This window comes from Dipodomys spectabilis, unplaced genomic scaffold (assembly GCF_019054845.1).
Source record: "Dipodomys spectabilis isolate Male_0828 unplaced genomic scaffold, ASM1905484v1 ptg000147l, whole genome shotgun sequence".
Lineage (NCBI taxonomy): Eukaryota > Metazoa > Chordata > Mammalia > Rodentia > Heteromyidae > Dipodomys > Dipodomys spectabilis.
The window spans coordinates 19,518,079-19,535,434 of record NW_024870824.1 but is presented as its reverse complement, the minus strand read 5'-3'; the positions used below and the strand labels follow the sequence as shown (position 1 = coordinate 19,535,434).

The 17,356-nt window shown below is 39.6% G+C and overlaps 1 pseudogene; it reads right to left on the bottom strand.

Moving 5' to 3' along the window:
* Window positions 1-17,356, bottom strand: part of LOC122118054 — a 47,310-nt pseudogene that overhangs the window by 29,292 nt on the left and 662 nt on the right.

Genomic DNA, 17,356 nt, shown 5'->3' with positions numbered 1-17,356 from the left:
TCCAATGTCAAATTCTTGTCTTTATTTCTATACTGTTTCAGAGAATAAGAGGAGCTGGAAAAACATGGTTTCTCTGAATATTCAAACTATGTCAACCTTTGAAGCATCTAGTTTTGTAAAAACTGACTTGAAGTGTATGTTTTCTTCCAAATTGGAAGAATTCAAAAAATTATTTTTCCTGTAAGGTACTGTTGTTAAGCATTATGTCCACTTTGATGTCTAACTCTGATATGCCCTAGATTATTGTATGACTGCTCAAGTGATCATCCCCCCCCATCTCTCATCCTCTGTTACTCATACTTCTAACCAAGTTCTCCTCATTTTGTCTGCACCCTTATCAATGTAATAGACAAGAATTATTTATGGGATAACAGAACCTTTAATGTTTCTGTGGATTGAATCATGAAAAATATTGGACAGCAGACATAATTCAGTGAGAAATTGTACTTTATTTCACATAAAACAAATTGTTCTTATGGTTTTACATTTAGAAAGATAACAGAATATTATTAAATCTATAGCTATGTATTAATTGTTGGAGTTTATATGTGTTTACCCAGAGTAGGAAAAACCATCATCTAGCATAGTAGCTAAAACTGTTTAAGTTGACAATTTCCAGGCCCCACATGTCACCTGCACAGGTCAGTTAAATAAGAATGTAAAAAATGTCATCTAAGCCCTTGGTACATGAGCTAATATTCATAACATTCATTCCCAGTAACTCAGAGTTGCCTTAGTTTATATTTTGGTTTGGAGTGGGAATTCTAGAAGTTTTTATTTCATGGCTCATCATGAACAGCCCTTACCTCATGCATCAAGAAACTTCATGATAAAGATTTAGTAAGAACCTGATATTTGTTTTTCTACTACCCATTCAAAAACTGGAAAAAAATATAATAGTGATAGAGATGCCCACATCTTCACTAAAATTCATTTCTTTTGTTCTGAGAAAATATTAAGCAATATTTCCTACTCAAATTTCTATATACAAATGATCCCATTATCAGATTTTGCAAAAAGGAAGTTATCAACCTGTTGTATGCCACCTTCATATGAAACTTTTTCTTTCACAGTCTGGATACAATCATAGTATGGTTATAGGAATGACAAGATCCTAGGTTGTAAAGTATAAGGAAACTGGTTTCAAATGTTATTCAAATGTGCAATAAACATATGCTTGTTACATCCACTTTGTATTGATTGTTACTATTGCCTAATGAACACTATGGTTTTATGAATGCAGTATGGATTCAAAAATTCAAAAGGTCTCTCATAAGCAGGTTCAATTCAAAATACATTTTTGATTTTTAAAAGCCTTAAATTTAATTTGTAAATTATTATGTATTTGGAGATGGGCATTGTTAGTTTGCTTAGAGTTAATGTCCAATAAAAAAAAGCCACAAAAGATTTGAGTATATTCTTTTCTCCAAAGCAGTGTGACCTTAGTAAATAGTTTCCATTTCTTTCTAGAAGGTAGGGAATCATGTTCATTTATATTAGTACTGGCCAAAATGTCTGAATCAGATCATTAACTCTGTCTTCCAGGGAACCATAGTCCATTACTCTGCGGATAAACAAGGATCAATGTTGCCATGTCATCATGGACTCCAATTACCCCATTGGAGATAGAAGACCCTCAGTGGAATCCCATTTGCAGCTTTGGAGAAAGCCACTAAAATAATTCTACACATGATGATGATCTCATCAACTTTATTCTCAAAGATTTTCAGAAAAGAGTCACTTTTAGGCCTTCTATGATCAATCTCCTATAGTATTCCAATCCTCTGACATTTAGAATTGTCTTCTACCAATAATACACCAAGGAAATTCTGGGATGACAAGGTTTAGGGATTTTTTTGTGTAATGGAAAGCCCTGGTTTCCAGCTATGCCTTGAAATGAGAATTTTCACCTGCCATTTGCAGAAATATTAGAAAACACCATCCCACAAATTTTAAGTTTCTTACTGCAAGTAAATTATCCCATAAAATATGACTTTGAGTGTGATCTCCAGTAGATAGTGATCATCCTGGTGATCACTAGTAGAATTCTCATTGCCCTCAACCCCAGCTATACACAAAGCTTTGAATTTTCTTAAATCCTTTGGGCTGTAATCTGCTTCAAGATACCTATTTTAATTGTGGTCTTGCTTATAGCCACAGAAATGAAAATGAAATGTGAAAAAAATTAATGATGTCATTGTGTAGTTTAAAATGGAGAAAAACTAGAACATCAAGATCTGGAAACTGGATAGCAGGAACCACCATTATAGCCAACAGGCTGTCATTGGAATAATTGTTTTTGATACGTGTGGCTAGGACAGGGTACTAAACAGACATCATAATACTCATCATAATACTCATTTGGAAAGGAACTGTAAAGGAGTATTGTGTGTGTGTGTGTGTGTGTGTGTGTGTGTGTGTGTGTGTGTGTGTGTGTGTGTGTGTGTGTGTTGCTTGTTTTGAATCTGCTGGCTGTGGACATTCTATGCCCTAAGGCACTGTCATGTATCTGTGCTCAGGGGATAAAAAGAAGGAAAACCTAGAACTCTGTGTGACTTTAGAGGAAATCAGTGATCAGTGCTTCCCTCCCCCTTCAACTGTGTGATTTTCATAACCAACGAAGTGTTAACGATCAAAAAATTTATGTAAAAATGATGAGCAATCAAAACCTCACCAAACTAAAATCCACACTTCATTTATTTTCAATTCAATTTCCATTCAATGCCTATGATTGCCTTCCCATCCCTAGTTAACAAATAAAACAGTTTCAAACTGTGTTTTGTGGATATAATCTTTGTCTCAGAAAAATTTTAAAACAGTTTATGTTTTTCTTCTGATTCTGTCTCTCTTGCACAAATACATTTTCAAATAAGATAATCACAGATATGTAAATATAGAAGTTGTGTATTTGACTCATCTGACTCATTTTCTTACCATGGAAAGATGGTGATATTGACACTACCTTTGGTCTCATTTGTTTAATTGTTGGATAAATATTATTGAGTATTTAGCAGGTAAGGATATTCTATCTAAGATCTGACACTGCAGTTGGTATTGTAATTAAGCATAGTGCTTAATTACATTAACTTGTATCATGCTAAAAGCCTGAGATTTCTAACAGAACAGTGGTATTAGTCTTCAGACTTGATCACTGTATCAATGATTATTGGGACATTGTGGATGCTGCTCAAAATATGTCAGGACAGACTTCTTGGCCCTAGCTCAGTATTTCTTAAAATTGTAACTGGAACACTAAAATATTGATATAAATAATAAGTAAGCTTTGGTAAATAAGAAATTCCTGCTTATAACACTTAAGTAGGGGCTGGAAAGGTGGCTCAGTGGTAGAGCACTTGCCTTGCATGCATGAGGCCCTGGGTTCAATTCCTCAGCACCACATAACAAAAAAGCCGGAAGTGACCGGCCTGCGGGGTCGGTCAACAAGGTCTCGAAGAGGAACTGACCTGAATGAGAGACAAACTAGACATGAGGAAAGAGACCAAGACAGGGTTCTGATCAAAGTCTCAAACTTTATTTTTTACACAGCAGTATATATAGCACTGAGCAGGGTAATTAGCATCAGCAGGTCAATAGGGTTGCTAGGCACCAAAACCGCAAAGTATATCTTGCAAAAGGTCATAGGTGGGGAATCTTCAGAAGGTGCCAAGCAATGTTGTCAAACAGGACATCAGTAAGTTGTAAGGCTTAACGGCTCTTATGCAAAGTGGTGGCACCAAGCAATGTTGTCAAACAGGGTATCAATAGGCTCCAAGGCTTAACAGCTCTTATCTAAGGTAGTAGCTGTATTTTCTAGCAAACAGCATTTTGTTCCCGGCACTCTAGTGGTAGAGCACTAGCCTTGAGCTGAAGAGCTGAGGGACAGCACCCAGGCCCAGAGTTCAGGCCCCACGACTGGACCCCCCCCCCAAAAAAAAGGAAAAAGAAACACTTAAATAGTACATAGCTATATTTAAAGACTGCTTTTATATTGTTCATGTAAGTGAAGAGTTTTGTCATAACAAATTTTATTGTTTTGAAGATGGGGAATTCTCATGGTGGTTTGTAGTTTTGGCCTTGACTACCATTGATAGAATTGCTTTGTTTGCTTTTATGCTGTTATTAGAGTTGGAGATCAGACCTTCTTACTCTCCTGCAGCTTTCTTGCTCACAGCTGGTGCTCTACTCCATGCTTCCAGCCTGGCACTTTGCTTGTTAATTGTAAATACAGCCTCACAAGTTTTTCTCCCCAAACTAGCTTTCTAACCATGAATGAGACATGGAGAGTCAGTCAGTTTGAGAGAATCTTAAAATATCTATATAGGTAGAACCAATTCCTGTATTCATTTTTATATTCAATCCAAATAGAGCAGAAGTATTTCATATCCTGTGCCAAACTCAGAAATACAACACAAGCCTCATATGATTATGATTCCCCTGAAAATAGTAAAAATAACATTTATATAATTAAAATGTTAATCGTGGGGTGGGCGGAGTGTAGTCATGGAGATGGGAGGGCAGGGGTGGTAGGAGAAAAACAAAGGAGGAGGCAATAATGCTTGATAAGAAATGTACTTATTACCTTGCTCATGTAATTGTAATCCCTCCGTACAGTATTTTCGCAATAAAAAACTTATTAAAAATAAAATGTTAATCTCATTAGATAATAAAACTGAGTTATAATTTTCATTTACAAGTCATTCTAAAGTCTACTCACCACAGCAAAGAAGTTATTCCATAGCATTTGGTTTCACTTGCTCCAAAAGTTCAATGAAGGTACAAAATCAGCATTTATAAATTGATTGCTTACCTTTTGATATGCTATTTGTGTGTGTGTGTGTGTGTGTGTGTGTGTGTGTGTGTGTGTGTGTGTGTGTGAAGATTCGAAGATTAGACATGGGGGGTTAGGAACATGGCTCAGTGGTAGAGTGCTTGTCTTGCATGCATGAGGCCCTGGCTACAATTCCTCAGAACCAGAAATATGTCTGTGGCTTAACTTGTAGAGAAATAGCCTTGAGTGGAAAAAGTAAAGGTAAAGGACAGAACCCAGGCTTGATCCCAGTTCAAGACTCAGGACCAACACACACACACACACACACACACACACACACACACAAAACACACGGCACATATGGAAAATCATTAAATTGGACTTCATCTAACAAAGTTCTTCCAAATATATTGTTTAGTATATTAAAAGAAAGATATTAATGAGGAGGAAATTTACACAATATATCTTCTGATAGAGGATTTCATCCAGTATTTGTCTAATCTTCCTGTTTATCTGCATGTCTTCTTATTATGAGTTGCACGAGAAAGTCTCTGACATTCTTAACATTAATGTCTATTACCTTTCTGGATTGCTTTAAGATTATTTTTGCTCTTTCTTTTTTTTTTTTGTCAGTCATGGGGCTTGAACTCTGGGCCTTGGTGCTGTCCCTCAGCTCTTCAGCTCAAGGCGAGTGCTCTACCACTTGAGCTACAGCGCCACTTCCGGTTTTCTAGTGGTTTATTGGAGATAGGAGTCTCACAGTCTTTCCTGCCGGGGCTGGCTTTGAACCGGGATTCTCAGATCTCAGCCTCCTGAGTAGCTAGGATTACAGGCGTGAGCCACCGGTGCCCGGCTTTTATTTTTGCTCTTTCTATTTTGATTAAGTTATGCTTTGTTATAAATTTTATTAGGAAAAATTATACTACTACACACATTTTAGTGTTGTCATATTAGAAACTATTTTTTCAAATATTTGCATTTCCTACTTCATCTTTTCCCCTTCTTCTAGAAGTACTTTTATCTTATAATTTGAAAATGGGACTTTGTATATATATCTTTATTAGGATAATAATTTCTCCTATGTTCCTAAATATCTACACAATATCTATAATAGACTGTTTTCTTTTAAATTTGTGTTTTTATTATGTCATATATCACATTACATTCATATGAACTATATATAAGCACATTAAGAAAAAAGGAGTTCACATTCAGGAGGAATGACAATCAATGCTACTTACTGAACTCTCTCTTTATGCCAAAACCTCTTCATAAATGCTTAAATGTGCTATTTCATTCATTCTAGGAAAACACTATGACGTATATTCCCAAAGAGTGGAAATCATTTCACCTTTTCTAATCACTTCATTGTCTTCGGATGAAGAAACAAGCATGTGGAGAGGTTAAGTAGATCAGTTAAGTCTTCAGAAGAGAGAACATGAGAATGAAGAGCTCATATTCATAACACCGCTGTGTATAGTGTCTTCCAGAAATTAGCAAAGGCAGCAAAAATAATAGACAATGTTCACTGTCACATCAAAATTAACTTTGTTAATCTCCATTGTAACTTGTACTATGGCTATTTTTAATGTTATGTTAGCTGCTGCTATTATTTCTGTTCTGTTTGGATCTATTTTTAAAAATTAATATTTTCTCTTTTTTATAGCTTAGAGTTTACAGATTTCTGAATACCACAGAATTAACATTTTGTATTGTTACCATTCACTTAAAAATAGTCCTTTAATTACAATAAACTTTACTATATTATGCAATTAAGTTATTTGGAAATAGATGGATCATTTTGAGGTTTACTTTAAAGCCTGATTTGCATGGTCCAGTGTCATCCATAATTCAGTCCTGGTACTAAGCAGATACTTTTCTAAGAACATTCTCTAAGGACATTTGTATTATGGTGTTTTCCCCCTTCTAGCTAGTGGGTCAAATAGTATACCCAAAATGCTGTTTCTCTAATGTCTTCCTCCCACTGCCTAGGCTATGGTATTTCATCACATGCATATACAAACCAGACCACAGAAAACTTAATAACTCTTCTTTCTACCAATGACTTTAAGAATGTTTGTAAATACTTTTATATTTCTTCCTTTACATGTTAGAAACTTCACACTTTCCCTAATGTTTAGTTGGATTTAGTGGAACAATTTCTAACAGATCATGGAAGAAGTTCTGTCATGAAATACTATAGCTTCCATGTTGGGCACACTATCCTTCTACCTTTTAAATATTTACTCGGAGGTTAGTGAAGATCTTTGGCTCAGTCTCCCTCAGTGAATATAGCTTGTAGTTCTGAGAATTTTGATTGTATCCTCATGCTAAGTCTTCAACCAAAACTACTCTAACCCTAAAAAAGTTGCTTCTTTGAAGATATTAAAGAGAGTGTACCTTGAATTTGTTCTGTCACAACAGAAAACAAATACAAATGTTGGTACTTTGAAGTATGGATTGTTGTAACAGAAATTTAAATTATGAGAATGACTTTGGAGCAGGGAAATAAACGTTGAGGAGACCATTAGTGAATATCTAAAGTGACTTGAAGGTGCTTTGCATTAGGCTTTATTGTTAAATAAGCTTTGATTGAAACATCTGTGAATACAGCATTGATATTTTCCATTTGTCTTTCATCCAGTTTGGATCAATGATACCTTTTGTTTCTTTTTTTTGAGGGGGAGGGGTCTGGTCGTGGGGCCTGAACTCTGGGCCTGGGCGCTGTCCCTCAGCATTTCAGCTCAAGGCTAGAGCTCTACCACTTGAGCCACAGCGCCACTTCCAGCTTTTTTCTTTTTGCTTATGTGGTGCTGAGGAATCGAACCCAGGGCCTCATGCATGCAAGGCAAGCGCTTTACCACTGAGCCACCTTCCCAGCCCAATACCTTTTGTTATATCTACTCCTCCACAATTTTTTGGAGTATGGGAGGTGAGTAAACCTGTTCCTTTATTTTCTGTGGCCTATAGAAGGAGAACTAGTTTAAGGACCTCCAGCTAATAATAATAAGCATAGTCATAGAAAGTGGAAATGTCTAAGATGGTAAAATTCTGGACTTTGATCCATGTTTTAATTGTATGATTAAAGCCTTTTGATAATATTGTGTAGATGTAAATACTATTTCCATGTGGAGTGATTATATATTTGTCCAGGGGAAAAGCAGTGACAATTAAAAAATTATATCTCTATTTTTTTTCCTTTATGTATGAGCTGGACCTAATAATTTCCTTTGTGCCCAAAGACTGTGGATATATAGGAATGCCACTTCTTGCATGTTAAAAAGACTACAGATTCTTAGGTGGCCTTTCTCTCAGATCATTGGGCTCTGAGGAATACATGTAATGACTGTTAACAAACAGTGCCCTGGAGATGTTTATGTAGTAGGTTGACTAGTAGGCTAACAGCTACATAAGTTTGAAAACTGTAGTCATTTTCTGAAATGATACCCATAGCCAAGAGTTTGACAAACACTTTTTAGGAGATCTTGAACTAGAAATACTCAGTATATCCCCTCTTGGGTTCCTTAGAACCCATGTGGTACTATAAATGGTACTTTAAGCTGCTAAAACTGTTAGGTTTTTAAAGAAGAGGTGACCGAGTAAGAACTACACCATGCATGTGGTATTCAGGTAAAGGGTAGGTTTATTCATCATTATGGCTGGCACCAGGCCATGTTGGCATTCAGTCCATGGGGCTGGGAAAGAGAGCACCTGGCCCTGGGCTAGGCCTTATCTAGGGTAGGAGGGGGAAAGGTGTGGCCACATGAATCCAGATGTGCCAGTTGTCTAGGCAATGCAGGTACTGGGTGGAGACTTGGCTGCAAGGAGCATAGAGTCTGCTCACCATCCAGGGGCGGACCTTACCTTCCAGCCTTTTCATAATCATGAAATAGGGTGCAGATTCTCTCTGGCTACTTGCTGCTGACAAGGGGTGTTGACATTAGGGTAAAAGGCCAGAACGTGGTCCCATCCCAGAGAAGGGAGTGAGCAGCATCTGTCCCTTGGTAAGTGTGAGTCCTTAGATGAAGTCTGGAGGAGGCAAGTCTCTTGGATGAAGTCTGGAGGAAGTTTCATGAGGCATTACGGGACTGAAAAAAATACTAGAGAGCAAACAATTGGCAAAAGGAAGGACTTGGGGCTGAAAATTAAAAATTGGATGACTTGGCTAGAAAGGCTAGTTCTTATCTCCTGCATTTCAGGCTGTCCTGGAGTTGGTAGAAATATCCCTAGCTACTTCTGACATCTGGCAACTAGGTAAGGGAGAACATCAGGTAACAAAGGCAAGAATGTAAATTCCTGTCCAGTTAAAAGGTATACAGGTTGGACAGTAGATGGGCAGGCTTCTTACTTCTATTGACTTCCTGGCTCTGATTAATTTTGGAAGAGCAGGCACAAAGTGGCTGATGTGACATCATCTCTTACTCCTCTCCATGGTCCTTTGTTCTCCAGACTGGCTAAGTCCCAGGGGTCTCAGTGCTTGTTTCAACTCAAGGCCTGGGCACTGTCCCTGAGCACTTCTGCCCAAGGCTAGTGCTCTACCACTTTGAGTCACAGTACCACTTCCAGTGTTTGGCTGGTTAATTAGAGATAAGAGTCTTCTTTTTTTTTTTTTTTTTTAGATGAAAACATTTTTTTTTATTGTGAAAATACTGTACAGAGGGGTTACAATTACATGGGCAAGATAATGAGTACATTTCTTATCAAGCATTGTAGCCTCCTCCTTTGTTTCCCCTTCCCATCCCTTCCCATCCTCCCCCTGCCCCCCCCAATCTTCCCCGCTTGCCCCCCCCACACCAAAGTTGTAAAGTTCGTTTTTCGACATAACAACTTGTACATCTCATTGTTGCAATGGGCTCACCTGTATCCCTAGTTAAATGATTTGTTTTTACCCTTCCCCTCCACAAATTATAACAACATCAAATACAGTGAAAGCAGGGGTTATACCGTGGGGGAGGGACATAGAAAGCAACAAAGAAATCATCTTATAAATGTGTTAGAAACAATCGCATGAAAGAAAAAGAAACATTTGAATACATATCTTAGGATTCATTTCCCTAACATCTACTTAACTGACCTTTTCTGCTTGACTCAGACATATACTAGTTATTACAAATAAGGGAAACCATGGGATCTATGTTTCTTTGGGCCTGGCTTACTTCACTTAATATAATTTTTTCTGTCTTTCCATTTCCTAACAAATGGGGCAATGTCATTCTTTCTGATGGAGGCATAGAATTCCATTGTGTATATACCACATTTTCTTGATCCATTCATCTACTGAGGGGCAAGAGATAAGAGTCTTGAACAATGCTTCCAGCCTGGCTCTTTGCAGATTAGTTGGGAGATGGAGTCTCAGGGATTTTTTTGCCTGGGCTGGCTTTGAACTCCAATCTTTACCACAAAAGCCCTTTATTATTTCCAATTAAAGCAACAAGGAGATCAAATAGAATAAATAGAGCTTACCTGCTCCTTATCAAGAATTGACCAACAAATATTCTGCAATGACAAAACTCGTTAGATGTGATGAGAATTTTAGCACAGATATGCCCAATATTTTAGAACCACATAGTCAGTACTAGTATACACAATACAAACAAAAAGGCAGCTCCCCCCCTCCCCAGGTCCCTCTCTCCCCCCTTTCCCTTTTCAGCCATGCTTCTCCACCATGCATGACAGGGGCAGCAGTTCAGTAAATAAATTTCTTTTCCTGCCTGAATAGTGCGTGGTGTTCTCTTCATCAGCTACCTAAGGAAACCTACTTATTTAATATACCTTACATATGGTGTTGTAACTCAGATGGGTTTTTTGAGTTGGAAATGTTAGAATTTCCTAATCACCCCTTTTCTGAGAACCGAACTCCCTTGAGACACCACGCGAGACTTTTCACCAATACCATTGTTGGCCTTCACATCCACTTCCACACCACTCTTCTACTCTGTCAGTGCCTCATGAGACTTCTCCAGACTTCATCCAAGAGACTTGGACTCCTCCTCCAGACTTCATCTAAGGACTCAGTGCCCAAGTGACAGCTGCTGGCTGCTGCCTTCTTCCAGAGGGGACCACATCTCAGCCTTTTACCCCTACTGTCGACACCTTTGCAAGCAGGAAGTAGCCAGAGAGAATCTTCACCCTTTTTCAGGATTATCAAAAGGCTGGAATGTAAGGTCTGAACAGGGATACCTCCCTCCCTCTTGGCTAAGTTTCCACCCAGTATCTGTTTCCTAGGTAACTGGCACACCTGGAAGCAGTCACCTTCCCCTCCTGCTAGGTCACATCCTGGTGCCCTCTGGTCACATGCCTTCCATCTGACCTTAGGAGGGTCACAGACCCTGAGGTCACATCCAGATCCAGTGTGGCCACACCTTTCCCCCACCTGGCCACACCTCTTCCTGCCCCTGGCCTAAATAAGTCATGGCCCAGGAGTAGGTCCCTCTCCCCAACCTCCCTTCCCATTTCAGCCATGCTTCTCCATGCTTGGCGGGGGCAGCAGTTTGGTAATTAAACTTCTTTTCCTGCCTGAAAAGAAAAAAGGCAAAACTCAAAACCTAAAATTTTTGACAACAATGTTTAGACATCTTTGCTAACAAAGCATATCAGATATCAGATGGTTGGGCCTCAGTTACCAGGGCCTGTGAAAAGAGCAACTTGTTAGCAAGGCACATTAGAATAGATGGATGGAGGAGTAAGCTTGGTGGAAGGGTAAGATTCAGATGGAGTCAAACCCTTAACCCACCATGTGGCCAAGATGGTGAACTCAAGATGGTGAATTTTTGAAAAAAAATGCAAAGAAAAGCTGAACAAATGGAAACTGACAATTTTCAAACCTAGAGTTGCTAGCTTTTGAGAGGGAACCTAGATGGGGGGTCCCAGGGACCCAGCCCACGTCGCACTCTTCAGGGCACAAGCCAAAAAGTTGTAGAAAAGAGAAAGGGAGAGATAGAGAAAGTTGGACATGATTAGCAGAGAGAGCAAAGAGAGTCTGTAAGTAAACAGACTTCTGACCATGTACCATTATAGTGGCAAAAATTATCTAAATCTGAGAATGGCATAAAATTTAGGCACCCTGGCTTTCCAGGGGGCACAGGAGGCATTTCAAAGGGGTTCACAGCTTGGGAGTGACACACAGCACCCCATTAAAAAGTGTTGGAAAAAAAATTGAGTGAGTGAAGAAGGGCTTATCGGATGGAAGTGGCGTCCTGACTTAGCACCGAGCCCTCTAGGGAGAAGTGGCCAAGCAACCGGAGTCAAGGGTCCTCTGCTCCAGAGGTGACTGGCCTTTCAGTTAAATGCCTAGCAGGTTCCCAGGCTTGGTACCACATTTAGAGAGAGCCTGAGCCACAGAGAACCCTTCGAGAGTAGTTCACTCACCAAAATGTAGAAGCATGGAGGTGGATGCAGAGGCCAGTAATGGTATTGATGTGCAGTGTCTGCAGCAGACCGGTTCACAAAAGGCCATCAGAACTGGAGATATTCCTCAAAGCAAAAAAAAAAAAAGAAAAAAAGAAAAAAAATGGAGAGGAATCCCACCTATCCCGACTTTAAACCCTTCCCCGGTTCAAGACACCATTTATATTGGGTTTTTAAAGAAGAGGTAACCAAGTAAGAACCACATCACACATGTGGTGTTCAGGTAAGGGGTAGGTTTATTCATCATTCTGGCTGGCACCAGGCCATGTTGGCATTCTACATGGCTGGGAAAGAGAGCACCTAGCCGTGGGCTAGGCCTTATCTAGGGTAGGAGCGGGGAAAAGGTGTGGCCACATGGAATCCAGATGTGACCTCTTCCAGGTGTGCCAGTTGTCTAGGCAATGCAGGTACTGGTGGAGACTTGGCTGCAAGTAGGGCAGGGTCTGCTCGCCATCCAGGAGTGGACCTTACAAAAACAATTATGCAGGACTAGATTACCATAACACTCTATGGCTCACTCCTCTTTGGTAATCTTCACTGGAAATACTAACCACCTTACTTTGTGTTCCCAACTCCTCAAGCCTGAAGTATTCCTTTTGGTTTTTCCCAACCTGCACTGAGGATTGCCCCAGGTAGTAGAATGGGAAACTGTAGTAATCACTTCCTTTTCTTCTCTTCTTTCATAGGTCACAACCCAAACCTGTCTGATGTCCAAGGTTGGAAAACCGTTGTTTTACACACCTGGTCTGCTTTCTAATTTTTCTTTCTTTCTTTCCTCCTTTCTTTCCTTCCTTCCTTCCTTCCTTCCTTCCTTCCTTCCTTCCTTCCTTCCTTCCTTTCTTTCTTTCTTTCTTTCTTCCTTCCTTTCTTTTCTTTCTTTCTTGTCAATCATGGGGCTTGAACTCTGGACTTGGGCGCTGTCCCTGTGCTCTTCAGCTCAAGGCCAGCACTCTACAGCTTGAGCCACAGCACCACTTCCAGTCTTCTAGTGGTTTATTGGAAATAAGAGTCTCACAGACTTTCCTGCCTGGGCTGGCTTTGAACCACGATCTTCAGATTTCAGCCTTCTGAGTAGCTAGGATTACAGGCATGAGCCACCAGCACCTGGCTTCTAATTTCTTAAAAGAGTTTAAATCTGGTTTCTGTTATTCTATTAGGGCCATAATTAGCTTAAGCCTTAATCTCAATTTAGTTGTCAGTTGTACTGGGACTTGATATCCTCATGTCATTCAGTGAAGGTATTCTTTGTATTTTCTTAAGATGTTAAGTCTTGGAAGGGGTGGGCAGGATATAAGATTAGATTTAGGTAGTGAAGAAAATAAGAAAGAAGGCATCAAAGCCAACTGTATAGTGTAGACTGGTTTATAGAACATAATTATGTGACTAGCTTGGTCTTGTACAAGCCATTTGTTCATCTTATTTTGATACTTTGTCATTTACCTCTTGCCTTTCTGTCTTTGGCCTGAGGACACCAACAGTGCTTGGTTGATGCTGGTCACTGTCTGATGACATACATAGTGAGCAAGCTCTACAATATATTACAATATATTTCGCCTGCTGCTCTTACTTCAAGATTGATAATATATTCACGTCATAGTCCTTAGTCAACATTTCTTCCTATCCATGAACACCCATGTCCCATTGAACTGACAAACATGTATACCTTTTTAAGTTAGAGCACAGGAGTTTCTTATTATTTGTCTCTTATATTTGTTCTGTCCTACGCTACATCAATTATGCTAAGGAAGATCAACAACAGGGCTAATTATTAACTCTGGATTAATGAATTGTAATTGTAATAAAAACACATCAAGAAATCAATTTCTATATCTAAAGCATTTTGGAGACTTTCAATACTTCATTCTCCTATTTATTGTCAATCCTTGAGTGAGAGTGATGTGGGAAAGAATGTGTAAAATAAATTGATAAGCTAATGGGAAAATAAGGACAAGTCATTTCAATCCAAATAATTTATAGAAGCTTGTAATATTCAAATTATAGTAATATTTCAAAAGAAGAAAATGAGTGACTTGGGAATTGGGCAAACCTTTTAATAACTATACAACTTCTTCATAAAGGATTGGTAGGGATTTTGTATCATTGGGAAAGCAAAGAAGCAGGCAGTGGAATTTACAAAAGCAATTGTATATTGGTATATTTTACTTAAGACTACAGCTCATTTAGATTTAAGAGATCACAAATGTATTCCAATAAATAAATAAATAAATAGTATGCATTTCTTCTACAATTGTCTTTGTTGTAAAAATAAATTTAAGAAATACATTATTTAAGGTATAACCTTAATGGTCATGTTTTTACTGAAATTAATTTTTAACCATAATAGCTTCTTATACTTTTAAACAAACTAACTCTGAATCTTTGCTTAATGTCCCATGAAGAGTAGCATATAGGTTTCTAAGTAACCAAGGTATTTCTTAAGCTTCTGGGAACTCTTGGGCCCACTTCAATTTTAGAAATATAATAATGCAAGGCTTGGAGACAGAACAGTCCAAGACATTCCAAGTCCAAGTCCAGACAAAGCTTCTTGCTTTTAAATTCAGGACAATTCCAAGTATTTTAACATCGAGCTTATTCAAATAAAAGTTTTCCATTGAAATAAAATAACTTGCCTCCCTTAAACACATGGTAATCAATTTAGACACCAGTAAAACAACAAAGGATGTTAGCATTATCCCCACCTTTGGTTCTTAGCTTCACTTATACCTGAGCTCCTCCCTGCCATGGAGTTCCCACCATACAGCTGGCAACTCCCTCTCTCTGCCCAGACCCACCTGAACTTCCATCTACCTCACTTCCTATCCCCAGACCCTGCTGCTAGATAGTGGAGGCTGCCAAGCATTCTATGTCTGGGGCAAATATGGCTCTTCTACAAAACCTGGTCATCATCTTTCTCCTGTGTCTGCCTGTCTCTGTGTGGTCCCCTGGGATAGATGTGATGGGTCCTTTCATTGGTGGCTCTATGGGTATAGGTTTCCCGGTGGATTTGCTCCCCGCTCCACTTTGTATGGGGGCATGACCAGCTTCCACAGGACCTAGCCTGAGGTCTTACACTCCTATCGCCAGAGGACAATAAGGTAAATTTCTCCTGACCAAGCGCTCTACCTGCTGCCCAACACTGGCTAACTAAGTCCTACTTCCAGATAAGTGAATGCAGGCTTCCTGCCTCTGTAAGGGGGACTCAGCCCCCCCCCCAAAAAAAAAAAAACTTGGGCAAGTATCTTGCTGATGGCCTCCATGGCCAATGGCCTCCGTGGCCCAGGGACACCATGGAGAAATGTGACATTTCCCACTGGTTATTTCCCACTTTCTGAACCAAATTCACTGCCAGGGATGCTAGCAGTCAGATTTTGGTTCCACCATCGCTTACCATGGAAAAGGACACACAACTAAATTTCCTTACAATCAAATTTAGCTCCAAATTTAAAACTCTACTAATGTGAGAACTCAGGCAGGTAAAACTCTCTCTTAACTTCTCCCTTCCAACTGAAGGTTAAAGTATGGATGAGTTTAAGTTTAAACTCCTCCTCTGCGAGGCACCCCCATATCCCGTGGCCTCCTCTGTGAGGCACCCCCTCTTCGGCGGCCTCCCCTGCAAGGCACCCCCTCTGTAGCCTCCCCTGTGAGGCACCCTTCCCTGACCCCCTCGTCTGTGGGCCCCCTCCTCTGCCTTTGTAGTGGGGGTGGAGCCTGAAGTCCATGTGTGCCAAAAGCAATGCACCCTCACTGTTAAAATCTTCACCTCTCTTTAGCATGGACCATGTGGTGGATGTACCATCTTGGCATCATGGGAGCTCAGCTGCTATTTTCCACCAACACGATTTCACGCCAACTCAACTTGATCCTCCCCCCACTGACCTGACCAGGAGCACCATTCTATCCTGTCACATGTCTGTTCATGTCTTGTCTCCTGTTTACTAAAAGTTTGTTCCATCATAATTAGGCAAAGTAAATCCAAAAAACGTCAAACGGGTGATTTTAAAATCGAAGCACAAACATGTCTGTCAGTCTGTCAATTTGTCTATATATTACTGTTTCAAGGTTACCAACTACTCTGCTTACTAAAAATCTTTGTCAGTGGAAACTGTGGTTTAATCTAAATTGCTTTAAAATTTTGTGATCTGACTATAAGCCAAAGAAAAGTCAGTTTTAAAACTCCTTGGGAAAGGAGTTAGAAAAGATGGCTTCCTTTGCAAAGTAAATGAAATTGGAAATTAAGTTGGCTGTGGTTTATGTCAATCTTATGTCCATCTATGCTAAGATGTTGTACAATTACTTGCCAGAGTTTTCTGATAAAACCCAGTAGATGTTGTACCTCTGACCATGGCTAGCAAACTAAGGCTAAGGGTTTAATTCTCCGTTTTTTCCCCTTTGCTCCCTTAAAGATCAAAGGACCAGAGTGAAACCAGTGGCACCAGCCTGCAAAAGCCAGTGTAAACAAGGTATTTAACCAGTATATGTAGAAATTTTTGCAGGTAACCAGCGGGAGGTGTGACAGTCCATACACTCTGTATTTTTTTTTGGGGGGGTCCGGTCGTGGGGCCTGAACTCTGGGCCTGGGCACTGTCCCTCAGCTCTTCAGCTCAAGGCTAGCACTCTACCATTTGAGCCACAGTGCCACTTCCGGCTTTTTTTTTTTTTTTTTGGCTTACGTGGTACTGAAGAATCAAACCCAGGGCCTCATGCATGCAAGGCAAGCGCTCTACCACTGAGCCACCTTCCCAACCCACAGTCCATACACTCTGGCAGATGCCAAAAACTCACCCAGACTCTGGCCTTGCTTCATCACACATGACCAAAAAGCCTGATGATAATTTGGGGTAAAAAACAAGCCACCTCAAATATTTGTTTCTGCAATGTTAATCCCCACAAGTAGACCCTAAAGGGTTTATGAGCAAAGGATATAAGTTGATTTCTATGCTATTTTACAACTGGATGTATTTCTAAAGGAAAAGAGATGCTACAGTGCTAGTTCATTAAGAAAAACTGATAATTTCTTAAAGGTAACTCAGACTGCAGAAAAATTTGGCCAGTTTAAGCTTTCAGCCAAGGGGTAAAGGGTATAGCCCAATGCTTCAATGCAGCATTTAAATGCAAATTAAACTAATTTTAGAAAAAGGGATTAAAAATGGAGTCCCCTTTGTAAAAATTTCGGAAGTTGTG